This window comes from Excalfactoria chinensis, chromosome 1 (assembly GCF_039878825.1).
Source record: "Excalfactoria chinensis isolate bCotChi1 chromosome 1, bCotChi1.hap2, whole genome shotgun sequence".
Taxonomy (NCBI): domain Eukaryota; kingdom Metazoa; phylum Chordata; class Aves; order Galliformes; family Phasianidae; genus Excalfactoria; species Excalfactoria chinensis.
The window spans coordinates 41,433,288-41,445,094 of NC_092825.1; positions in this window are offsets into that span (position 1 = coordinate 41,433,288).

Sequence of the window (11,807 nt, forward strand, 5' to 3'; positions counted from 1 at the left end):
TACTTAGTCAAATTCCCTTAAACAACAGCCTTAGAGGCTGGAATAAATATGAAATCTATTATATACAAAATTGATCTAGCAGATAGAGAGGTAAGAGAAGCATCCTCACCAAAGGGGTAAGGAGTGAGAATATTAAATAATGAATAACACAGATTGGCAGCTGAGAAAAGTTCACTTCTATACAGAAATTTTGTTTTCTTCTAATATTGCTCATTCAGAACTTGTACACTTTAATAATTCAAAATGCCAAACATTTCCTTTTATTTTGCATTTCACTGAAGCACTGGAAGTTATACAACCCTTGGAATTTTTCAAGTAATATTTCTTCCTAAATTTGATTAATCCTCTTGCAGTTCCTTGACTATATGACAAAGAAAAATATGTGCATATCTGTCATTTTGTTATGAATAAGAACCAAATAAAACCACTAGTGATAATAAATGACATTTGGTAGTTCCAATCTGCTAATCACCACATTCCCAGCTCGATGATAACAGCTGAGTTATATGTGTCAAGAATGCCTGCCTTATCTTCAGTGATAGAATAAAATTTCACCAAAGATAATCCTTGGGCTATTTATAACATACCCATTTCACGGTGAGATTTGTTTCTGTGACTTTTCTTGTGAGAATTCATCAGGTGAAGCTAACAGAAGGCTCTGGGTGCCAATAAAGAGCTTCTGGGGAGAACACCAGGAGATTCAAAGAGGTGCACAGGGGGAGGTAGTGTCCTGACACAGCTGGTGTTGCAGATATTCAATGAATTACATTGCTCCTACTGCCAAGCACCTTCTCAGTGCTTAATATCTCAGATAAATGCCTTAGCCTCCACTAACAAAATCTCTCCCTGATGCTATTGAAAACTAAAGTTAACATTAGCAATTGTTTTTAGTAGATGAAAAGTAGGGAGAAAAATATGTTTCTCCAGAGAGGTTTTAATTTACATTTAATTAAAAGGCTGAGACAGCATGCTTACTAAAAGTTAGGCAAAGTGCAAGAAGGATGGCATAAAATGTTCTGTATTACACATATCTGTCTCAGCTAAATCACATGAAAGTTAGCCGTTGCTACCTGAACCGCTCGCAGCCCAATGCCAGGTCTAACTCCTATCAGAGGTTTGGCAGAAAGATATAAAAGAAACACCAAATATGTGTTTTCCCTAGCAGCTTTTGCACCCTTGACTGTTGCAGAATTAGGTTTTGGTCCTGAGCTTTCTTTGATCACTAGGACTCTGATCAGCACGATCAGTGGTACCCACTGCCAGGACAAAGGACTATGGATATGAACTGAAACACAGGAGGTTTTTCCTGAACTCCAAGAAACACTTCTGTACTGTGCAAATGACTAAGCACTGGCACAGGTTGCACACCAATGTGGAGTCAAACTCCTTGCAGACCTTCAAGAGCTGTCTGGATGTGATCCTGGGCAAGATTCTGTAGGTGTCCCTGCTTGATCAGGAGTTGGACCAGATGGATCCAGAGGGTCCTTCCTACCTGAGCCATTCAGTGATCCTTTGGTCATTTCTGTCAGCACACACAAGCCTAAGACTGCTTTGTACAGCTGCAAGCATATTTTCCTGGTAGACCACTGATGACCAGGGACTCCTGTCAGTGATATGGTAGCATTATAGTTGCATCAGTCATTTCTTGCCTATGTAGGGATAAAAACACCAATGTAAAAATTGGCGAGTATACCTGAAGTTTGCTCTAAACAAGTGAAGAATGTAAAGGCAACACATAACCCTGAGTGGCAAACCTTGGTATGTGCAGCCTAAGCTGAATTACTTATGACAAGTGAATTGTAAGAGGGTCTGATTGTGTGTGGCATAGGCAAGAGGAAGGACAAATAATTTTGCTCATCTATATGTCCAAACTCATGGCAAGGCATATATGGCCTGCTGAAAATTCAGCTAGTTGAGACCATCATAAGAGTGCACTGCTGTTATTTCTGGCATTCTCAGAGCAGAAACTGATGCAAACTGACAAGTACTATGTTTGCCTGTAAGACCTGATATCACCAGTAATTTCAGCCAGCTTAAGTGAGCTCTTCTCTGTGTACTTGGATCACTGTTCTCTGTCTTACTTAGGGGGCCCTGGGACGTCAACTGAAGAGGAGGATTTATTAACGAGTGTTATCTTCTGTACTTCTGTAGAAAATTTGCACTAGCAGAACATGAAAGGTGATGTGCTGCTCTCAGAATATCAGATGATGTAGCCATTACATGTCCATCTGTAAAAGACAACAAATGTGTTTATAATTATAGGAACCAGAAAAGATATCTTTGGAAGTAATACTGTGGTGTGTAGATATGCTGCAAAGTGGTCCCCACAGCCCTTACCTAGCACAAACCCCAGCCGCATACTGATTTCTTGTGAAGGTGAATACTACATGTATATCATCAGCTGGCAAAAAATGATTTATTTTGAAATAAAAGAAGTCAGAGGATGGAGGAAAGAAAACAGTAGTGCTCTCTGGGCTGGACAATCAGAGATATCTGTGTTACAGGGAAGCTTTGCAAAGTACACCTACCCATGAATATAGTCAGAGCCTTAGGTTACCAGTTTTGCCTGCCAATAAGTTGTGATGAAAATGTCTCAGTCACATTCACAGAATTATCTAGATCAATCGGTGTCTGTGACAGGGGGCAGCAGGCCTGCAGGTAAACAGTAAAAAAAGTAAAGAGGAAAGTCTGTGTGTGTGTTTGGAGGGGGGAAGCGGGCAGGGAGATGGAAGCTGCTCCTCCCCCCCAAAAAAAGAAAAAAAATCAACCACACAAAACAGTGGCAATGATGTAAGGAGGAAAATTAATTTTACTAAATATGATATTGAAATGCAAGATAACACAATATGATACAATATAATTGGAACTGAGGCTCATAAATAGAGAGGGAGTTAGCAAAATGGTAAGCCTTACTTTGAACTGAAGGCGTGTGTCTTGGGAGCGCACCCACACACTGCCAGGCAGTGAGAGAGAGAGCGATCTTGTGACTTCCTCCCATGACTTATCATCCCCTCTGAATGTAAAGTTCTCTGGGATATGTAGTTTTTTTCCTCTTCTGAGAACCAGGTTTCCGAAAAGTTTTCAGTCCATGGAACTGGAGTATTTACGCTTTGATTACTCTTGCTTTACATGATGTTATGATGTGGAATACTGATAAGAAGAATCATAAAACCATGACAAAAGGTAAACACCTTGTAGTGACTGCATAAATCAAAGCAAACTATGGAGATACAGAGACATTTAATTCATCAACAGCAGTGAAGGTAATAGTAGCAATATATCCTTTATTTATACATGGCTTCTGCTGCCATGTAATCAGATACTCCACTATCAGTCAAATACTTTATAACATTGACTGTTAAAGAACAAATTCTGTCCTTAACGAGATGAAGCTATTTTCAGGAGTCACTCACTGTTCTGCAAAGGACTAATCTGGGGATCACCATATCATTTGAACATACAAATGGTGGTGATGGTGGGGTAGCAATTAACAACTGCACATGGGAGTTTTGGGTCAATCTGTCTGAAAAAGATGGAGAGGATCAGAAGAACATAATTAACAGTGGAAGACTTGCTGGATTTGTCGCAGTGCTGATCTACCGCAAAATTCTGTCTGTACAGAGGGCCTGAGTGTAGACTAGTATCCAGTTTGAGCCATGCACCAGTGTTATGATGTCATGGCTTGCACACAATGGCACACTACTTTACAGTCACCATCAGCAGCAATTCAGTCAGTGCCTCTTGTCTAGGCAAGAGATTCTCACGATTGAAACAATGGTAGCACAGAGAATGCTGATCAACTGTCTCAAAAACAAATCAAGAATGACCAGTTAAAATGAAATACTCAAATCTGCAGTTCTCTTAAAGGAAATGAGAAAAGAGATTTTCTTAAGGCTTGTTTAGAAGGTCAGAGGAAAATGGTTCTTCAGTTTTCAAGTAGTTATAAAAAAATGCAGCTTCAAAAAATTGCGGGGAAATAATTGCTATATTCAGCTCTCTTATAGCAGATTCTATATAAGGAAAGTGGGATTTCATTCTTTTCACCTTGCTTAGTGTATTCTGAATTGTAAAGCTAGAAAAGTTAATGAGCATAGGCTAGAGAAACAAGTTCAGAGACAGTTTTCAACTTCATATAACAACATGCTTCAAGTTTTGTTGATACTGATCAAGTGCAGCCTTTCTGATTACCTTAAACATTATTGGCTGGCTGAATTTCACAGAAAGCCAGACTGGCAGTTTAAAATGTAATTACATCCCTTCACAAACTTAGCTGGAATTTGGCTTGTACAAACAAATGAACTCACTGATTTCATGGTACACTGATTAAAAAACATTCTCAAAGTGTTGCGCTAATCTTGGTTGTTAAAAATGATTGAAAACAAAAGCAAAGACATCCCTGAAATGGGAAGAGAAAGTTTAAAGGATTGCTCAGTCACTACATGACTCCAATTTTACAGTTGCTTACCTCTAGCGGTGGCAGTATCGAATACTAGACTGATGACAGAGACAACAAATAAGATCTTAGCCACATGGAAGTAAGTAGTAAGCCTTCAGCTCCTATACTGCCTTCTGAGGGGAAAATGAATGCAGTCATCCAGAAAATATTTATGGTTGACTTTGGAGGCCATTTTATCTTCAACTGTTTTGCATTTCTAATGCCATTACCCAAGAATTTACATCCAGATCCATTCCTGACTTACTTCAGCTAGGGTTGGCCCAGGCTCCAGACTGTCTAGAATTCAAAGTAAATTTCCCATTTTTGCCCAAGTCAAAATAGTTCTAAATATTTCCTTCTGTGATTGGCCTATTTGCCTATTTGTCACTATTGAGATTGCTGCTATTTGCAATCAAATGGTTATTTATTCACCACGTTTATATATTATGAAAAAATTTAGTTTGAGCGCTCAGACTTCATCTAAAGTTATCCCAGTGACTTTTCCATGTTCATAAAGTATAAGAATGACTTTTTACTTTATATAGCAGAAGCTTTCATAATGTACATCCAGAAACATAGGTAGATATTTTATATTGCTGTAAATATATATATATATTTTGTATCGTGCTTGAATCATTGTTGAGAAAAGACAGAAAGATACAGGAGGTAAAATGAGTTGTTATATGTACATTGTAATATAAAATATCATTGAAGAAGATGAATAATTCATTAAAAAGTCACAAATAACATTAGCACAATCCAGTCTTCCAATTATGAGAGAAATGCATCAAGTTCAGAAATGGAATATAATTATTCAGGAATTCACATTAATTTCCAGAGACGTGATGAACTGAAACATTATTTAATGCATTTCCTTAAATAATTGCAGGATGTTTAAATATTTGTAGGAATGTAATGCATATATATATTAAAACAAACAAACAAACAAAAAACTACAAGTAATACCACAACACAGACTGATAATTTGTAGAAAGTGTTCATCCTCCTTTTCTTATGCAAAAATAGAGGAAAAGAATTTTCAACTACAAAGACGAAAACATGGAATCCAATGATGCATAACAAGTCAAACAAAGAAGGCATTACAGGAACTAGGGCTTTTTTTAAATTTCTCTCAGCTTCCAGTAATAGCCAATATCATTGGTAGCAGTTAGTGCTTTTTTTTTTTTTTTTTTTTTTTTTTTTTTTTTTTTGTAAATAAACAACATTAGGATGCAATGAGTTACTTGCAGCTCCTGCAGCCACAGGATATCACAGATGCTTTCAGATTATCCAAGATCTCCTGTCCAACTTCTAAGCACTGGGGATTTTCCATATATCTGTACTGTTCATCACAGTACGTCATGTGCATCTCCTCTCTATTTCTGGGAAATCCTCTGCTGAATTCTTTTAAGACTTTAATCTTAAAGTGTGCAACATTACTTTCATTGTTCACACTACTTTTTCTTTTCTTGTCCTCCTTTGTACAACCTAATTTCTCCTAATTCTACTACTTCTCTATGCCAATGTTCAATGAGAATTGGATTCAAAGTGTGAGCCTCTCTTTACCACAGATGCTTGACTCAAGTTTTCTTAAGAGGCAAAATTTTAGGCATATAGACCTTGTTTAAGCATTTCCTGTTGATTTTAAAGGGAATAAGATTTATTTTTTTTTTCCTGAAATCAATAAGTCAATAGGAATAAAAAACCAGACACTTACAATCACTTCTTTTTTAAAGGTAAAATAATAATAATAATAATAATAAAAACATTTAGAAAAAGCAGAAGCATGTACTAAGCAACTGAACAGAAGTTAGTCTTACTAAACCGTTGCTATTTTATTGGAGAAAAATAACTACTGGAACCTTACCTTTTTAATATTTGGAATTGTTGAACATTAACCAAATCCCATTCCTGATTATTTGCTGTTTTTATTTAAAATCAGGATCACCTGAAATTTTTTGTCCCAACAAAATCTATGATTTCTGAAGCTACAAATAATACTTTACTTCTGGATAAGTATTTCAACTCTCTGATGTCTGCCCAGGGAGAAATCTTAGAACTGTGATACAGTCCCCATACTGATGACTACTGAATTCACATCCTGTTGTGAGATGACACTAGGGCCTAAAACCTCCAACCCTTTTTTGAATAGAGTGCTAAGGGACAAGATTCAGAGGAAGCTCCCACCTAAGGCAAAAGATGTGCTTTGACCAGACTTCCTAAGGTTTACATAGCAAAAGCCTTATAAAGTGATTAAGAGTATAATGTGAGAATGTGAAATTTTAAGAAGGCCTTACTTTGTAAATTTTGTATTATTAATATAATGGACATGGTTTACCTTTGTTAATATTTTCCAAGGCAATAATTAGCATCTTTCTCCCAATAGTATGCTTATTTAATTGTGATTACCACATAATTTTCCTCTCCTCAGAAGGTACAGATTTCTACTTGTCTATTCAGTTACATATTTTTCTTGATTTCAGAGCTTCAATCCATGTATATTTTTGTGTAGAAAAACAGATTTCTGTAGAAGAGAAGAATGTTTCATATACTAGTGTCTACTTCATACACATTTGGCTTTCAAATTTCAACATTTAGCTGGGTGCAGGAAGACAGATATTAAACAGTGCACCAAGTCACCAAGTTCTTGATAAACCCCCCAGTCAAAACCTGTCAAAACTTTCCTGAGGTTTGGACAGGCACCCATTAATATAAATATTAAAACCCATACTAATTATGAGTCTGTTTGTGAATTAGGAGAGGAGAAGTGAAATCAGTCCTGAAACCCAAATAATGTAGACAACTCCTTTATCACCCAAATGGCATTTTGAAAACACTGGTGTTTGATTTCATAAGTTTTCAGATCCGTTCATTAAATATTCAGGATGGGTCATGGAGTGGTTTAATCCACTAGATAGTCACAGATTAAAATGAATTTGATCATATTATTCCAGTGCACACTGCACTATGAATTTCATCTGATCACATTCCACTATACCATTTAGCATGACTGACCAACATTTCATCAGGAAAGGTTAAAGACTTCACTTGAGTGATTAGACACAGATGTGTGTTCCTTTGCCAAAATATGTAGAGCTGCACAAACATTAATATGATCCATGGTTGCTAAAACATAATTTATACAGCTCTTTCATTTACTATTACTCGACAGCACCACTCGTGTTCAATAAATTGTCATCACAGGAATGTTCAGGAGGAAAACTTCTCCAGAATTACTGCTTAAACTCCCAACTCATGATCAAAGAGTAAATCTGGATGGAAAATGTCATGATAAACAGGGAAAAAGCCTAAGAAATTCTTCAGTAATTTCAAAACTCATGTTTTGATTTCTTATTTTAGCAATCAGTATAAACTAAATTGTATATTTGAAAAATTTTATTTTTTATGAAAAATGAACACTTCGTAAGACATAAAGATATGCTATGATATGCTGAACTTTATTCAAATTCTGTATCAAAAGAAAGATGGCCAGCAAGGAGAAGGAGTGATTGTGAGTCCTCACCTGCAGTACTGCACCCAGGCCTGGTTCCCAACACTGGAAAGATGAGCTCTTGGAGCAGATCCAAAGGAGCAGGTACAAAGACAGGACACAAAGATTTATTATTTTAGCTATTTTAGTGGTAAAAAAAGTGACGTAGAAGTCCCCAGTAAATAAATGCAATATTATTTTTGTGGTACCAAATGTATCAACCACAAGTGACACTCCATTAGAACAGAATAAACTTTTTTGATTTGAACTAATCTTTGCAAATGTGTGCTGTTTGGAATTGCTCATCAGTTAGTAATGACTGGATATGCATTTCAAGCTGCTTGTTTTGACTAACATTATTGTTAGTTATAATTTCTTTTTCCTGGAAAACATTTAGTAATATATTCACCTCCTGTTGTCTGCTCAAACTGTGCTCCATTCTGCAACATGGTGATCAGTTTTATTCTGATACAATAGCTATAAACATGCAAGTACTTCCAAGGAGATCAACTCTAATAATCCAAATTCATCTTTCTAGGTGAAGGATGATGAGTTTCAAAGTTGTCCATTCAAATAGCCTTAGCATAATAAGAGTTTACATGAAGCTTTCATTATTCCCTTCACTAAAACACTTTTCATGAGGAATGCATAACAATGTATTAATCTTTCCAGAGCAGATAATTAGTGATCTCTAGTTATAACTTTTGTTTTAGGTGAGAGTAAAATCACCTTGAGAATTACTTTTGTCTCCTGATGGGAAGAAAATAATAGTATGTCATTCTCCTGCCTATTTGAATATGGTTGCACTGAAGACCTGCACGAAGTTAACTCGATTTCCTTAGTAGTCAAATATACTTGCAGTGTGACATTATGGATCTTGAATTCAAACTCCCACTGAAAGTTTGAATATTTGAAGTGTCCGGTGTGTTTATGCATATGTCTGTATGTATGCTACAACTATCTCCATAAAAATGATATGTTATCTCAATATTAATCAATATTGTAAAAGAAAGCAAATGGTTAGAGGTAAGTCTTTCCAAACAAAGCAGCAAATCCCACATTATATTTCCAAGAGTTTCTGATATAACCCGTGCCTTCCATTCATATCACATTATAAAATCAAGTAGACAGCATAAATTTTGGGAAATCGGCAGGAGACATTGGTCTTCTTATTATCATATTCTCTAGCTAGCTAGTTAAACCAGCTTTGCTTCACTTTGTCAGTCTGTAATTTTGTTTCACCTCCTGCCTTATCTGTGTAGATTCATCTTGTCAGTCAAATGGAATTCCCCAGTTGCCAGTCTTTTTCTTGGTAGGATAATTCAAGACATATTACACTTTTTTTTTTTTTTTCTTTTTCTTTTTTTCCCTAGTGTCTTAAGAATGTTTATAGCTTCTGAACTAGGCCAGTGTCTTTACTCTTCATCGTTCTTTTCAATATATAACTTAATTTTGCCTCACACAGCCTTAAGCATAGATCTGCAGAGAAGCCAAGCTTCTAAGGATGAAACGCTCCTGCAAAATGAATAATCTGGCAAACTAGGATCCCCAAATGCAATGCATTCAATTATCTCAGTATTATGTGGTATTATCTAGCAAATGCACTATGATCTTAATCCTGAAAAATATTTTTTCTCATTTTTTCCTCTACATATTTATTAAAAAGGGATTTCTATGCTGCACATTGTTAAAGTACTAACTACTTTTTAAAGGCATATTTGATTCTCTCTAGATCCTGTTATCAGTTCAACAAGAGGACATGTCAAGTGTTTTATTGAATCACTTGTCATGCTGCTTCTATGAATGACACATCTCTTAGTGTGCTTAGTGAGTGGAATATTCTCTACAGTACACAATGAAATCCTAAGAGAGCAAGACATCTTGAGAATCATTTGCTGAAGTTGAATACTTTTGATCAAGTTTTTCATACTTCTAGAAGCACACTGTTTCTCCTCTGACTTTAGTAGTAAAAAGAATGTATAACTAACTGCACAGAAGTTCTCTATCTAGAGAAGAGGAATTTCAGTAAAAGTTGAGTTCCGGGCATATGTTATCACTCTGCCTGTCTTACATACACACAAGGAAAGCACAACATGGATTTTAGAAAGGTGAGTTATGAACTTGTGCATTTCACATAACTCTTCTCATTCACTAGAAGTCACAAATAAAAGTAGAACTGGTATCCTTGATTCCTCTACTTTACATCAAAGTTATGAAATACATATTATATGCTATATGTATTACATAATACTATATATATAACATATATGATCTATATAGATGTATAGATTTAAAATGCTTTTAATAACAATAACAAAAATAGTAATAAAATTTTCCTTTGATCAAGACTTCTGATTCCTGCTGTCACCCTGGAGAAAGTAAGAGACTTGATTTGCTCATTTTGATATATACTTATACATATCATCACATTATGTATGCCAATCCAATTATACTGTTAAAATTAGTTCATTATTTTAAGGAGCTGGAGTGTAATTTATCAAATGCTACAGAATAACAACAAAAATTCATAGTGTTTTAGGGTTAAATAATCAGTGATAAAAGTGCACAAAACACACTAAGAGTTGATCCCAGTTAAACAGACAGTTGGAGTTTTGACCCTTTTCTTGAGGAGTAGGAAAAATGAACTCAAGGTTTCTGAGATTTATACTAGAGTTGAAGGTGTGTACTCTATTTCTTGGCAAGTGTATTCACCACATGGATTTGGCATTGAACAATCTGCCTTTGCTCATCTTATGTATAGCTTCTGCCCTCTGTGAAGGATCTGGAATTCTGAACAAGTGAATAGAAATACTCCTTGTGATGAACACATAGACTTCATATCTGATATTTCCTGATAGCTAGCCTGAAGAAACATTTTCTCCAGCTGTTACAGTGCAATGGCTTTTTGCCTTTCTGCAGAAAGAATTTATGCTTCATTTAGGAGTCCAAATCCAAGTTGTGCCTTTAAACCTGGGAGATTTCCACACAAGTGAGATAAATTTAGCATAAAAGTAACCCTGTCTGAAAATAAGGAAATCTAGTCCCATTCCTAAAATTAGTCTTTAAGTGAGAAATTTTCTGTCAGAGCACGTTTTCTCCAAATTAAGTCTAGGAAAGTATGCTACTCTTTGAACTGCTCTTAAACAAACTGAGATACCATGTAATCTGAGTTGTAAAGGTACAGTTTATCACTTCTCCATAGTCTTGATCATTCATCCAAGCTGGGGACTCACTAGAGTGTAATACTACTCAGGAGCCTCAGACTCCTGGGCTTCTGTTTACATTAAAGAATGTTACTTCAAGTGAGATGAATCACCAGCTCAAGGCCCTTCTCTCCCTAGTAACTGTATCAGTGTTTTACATTACTAGCTCAGACTAGGAGCCTAACTCTTCCATATTAAAGATATGCAAGATGAATCCTAACTTGATTGTACTTAGCGTAGAGATTTCTCATGATTCAAGAAAGCTGAAAACAGGATCAAAGAGGATGAAAAAGCACAGAGTGAGAGGAAAAACTATTTTAGCAATGACTATAAAGATATGTTCCATAAATCCTAAAATTATTATTGAAAATAACATTTTTTGTATGTGATTTAGAAAGACAGAAAAATATTTAGCTTACGTGGTAAGAAAGGCAGGAACTTTCTGTAGTCATATATTAATAGATTTATGAGCTTTAAAATACACAAGAAAGGAGACCAACTGAGAAGAGTTCAGTATGAAAAGGTATGGCATGCAGATACTTCTCTTAACTAGATGGAAGACCAGTAACATAAATAAATATAAATAAAATAAAATAAAAAAATAGGGAAATTAAACTAATTACTCTGGCAAAAAAACATATGCTTGTAGCTCTAATGTGCTTATTGGCAGAGATGCAAA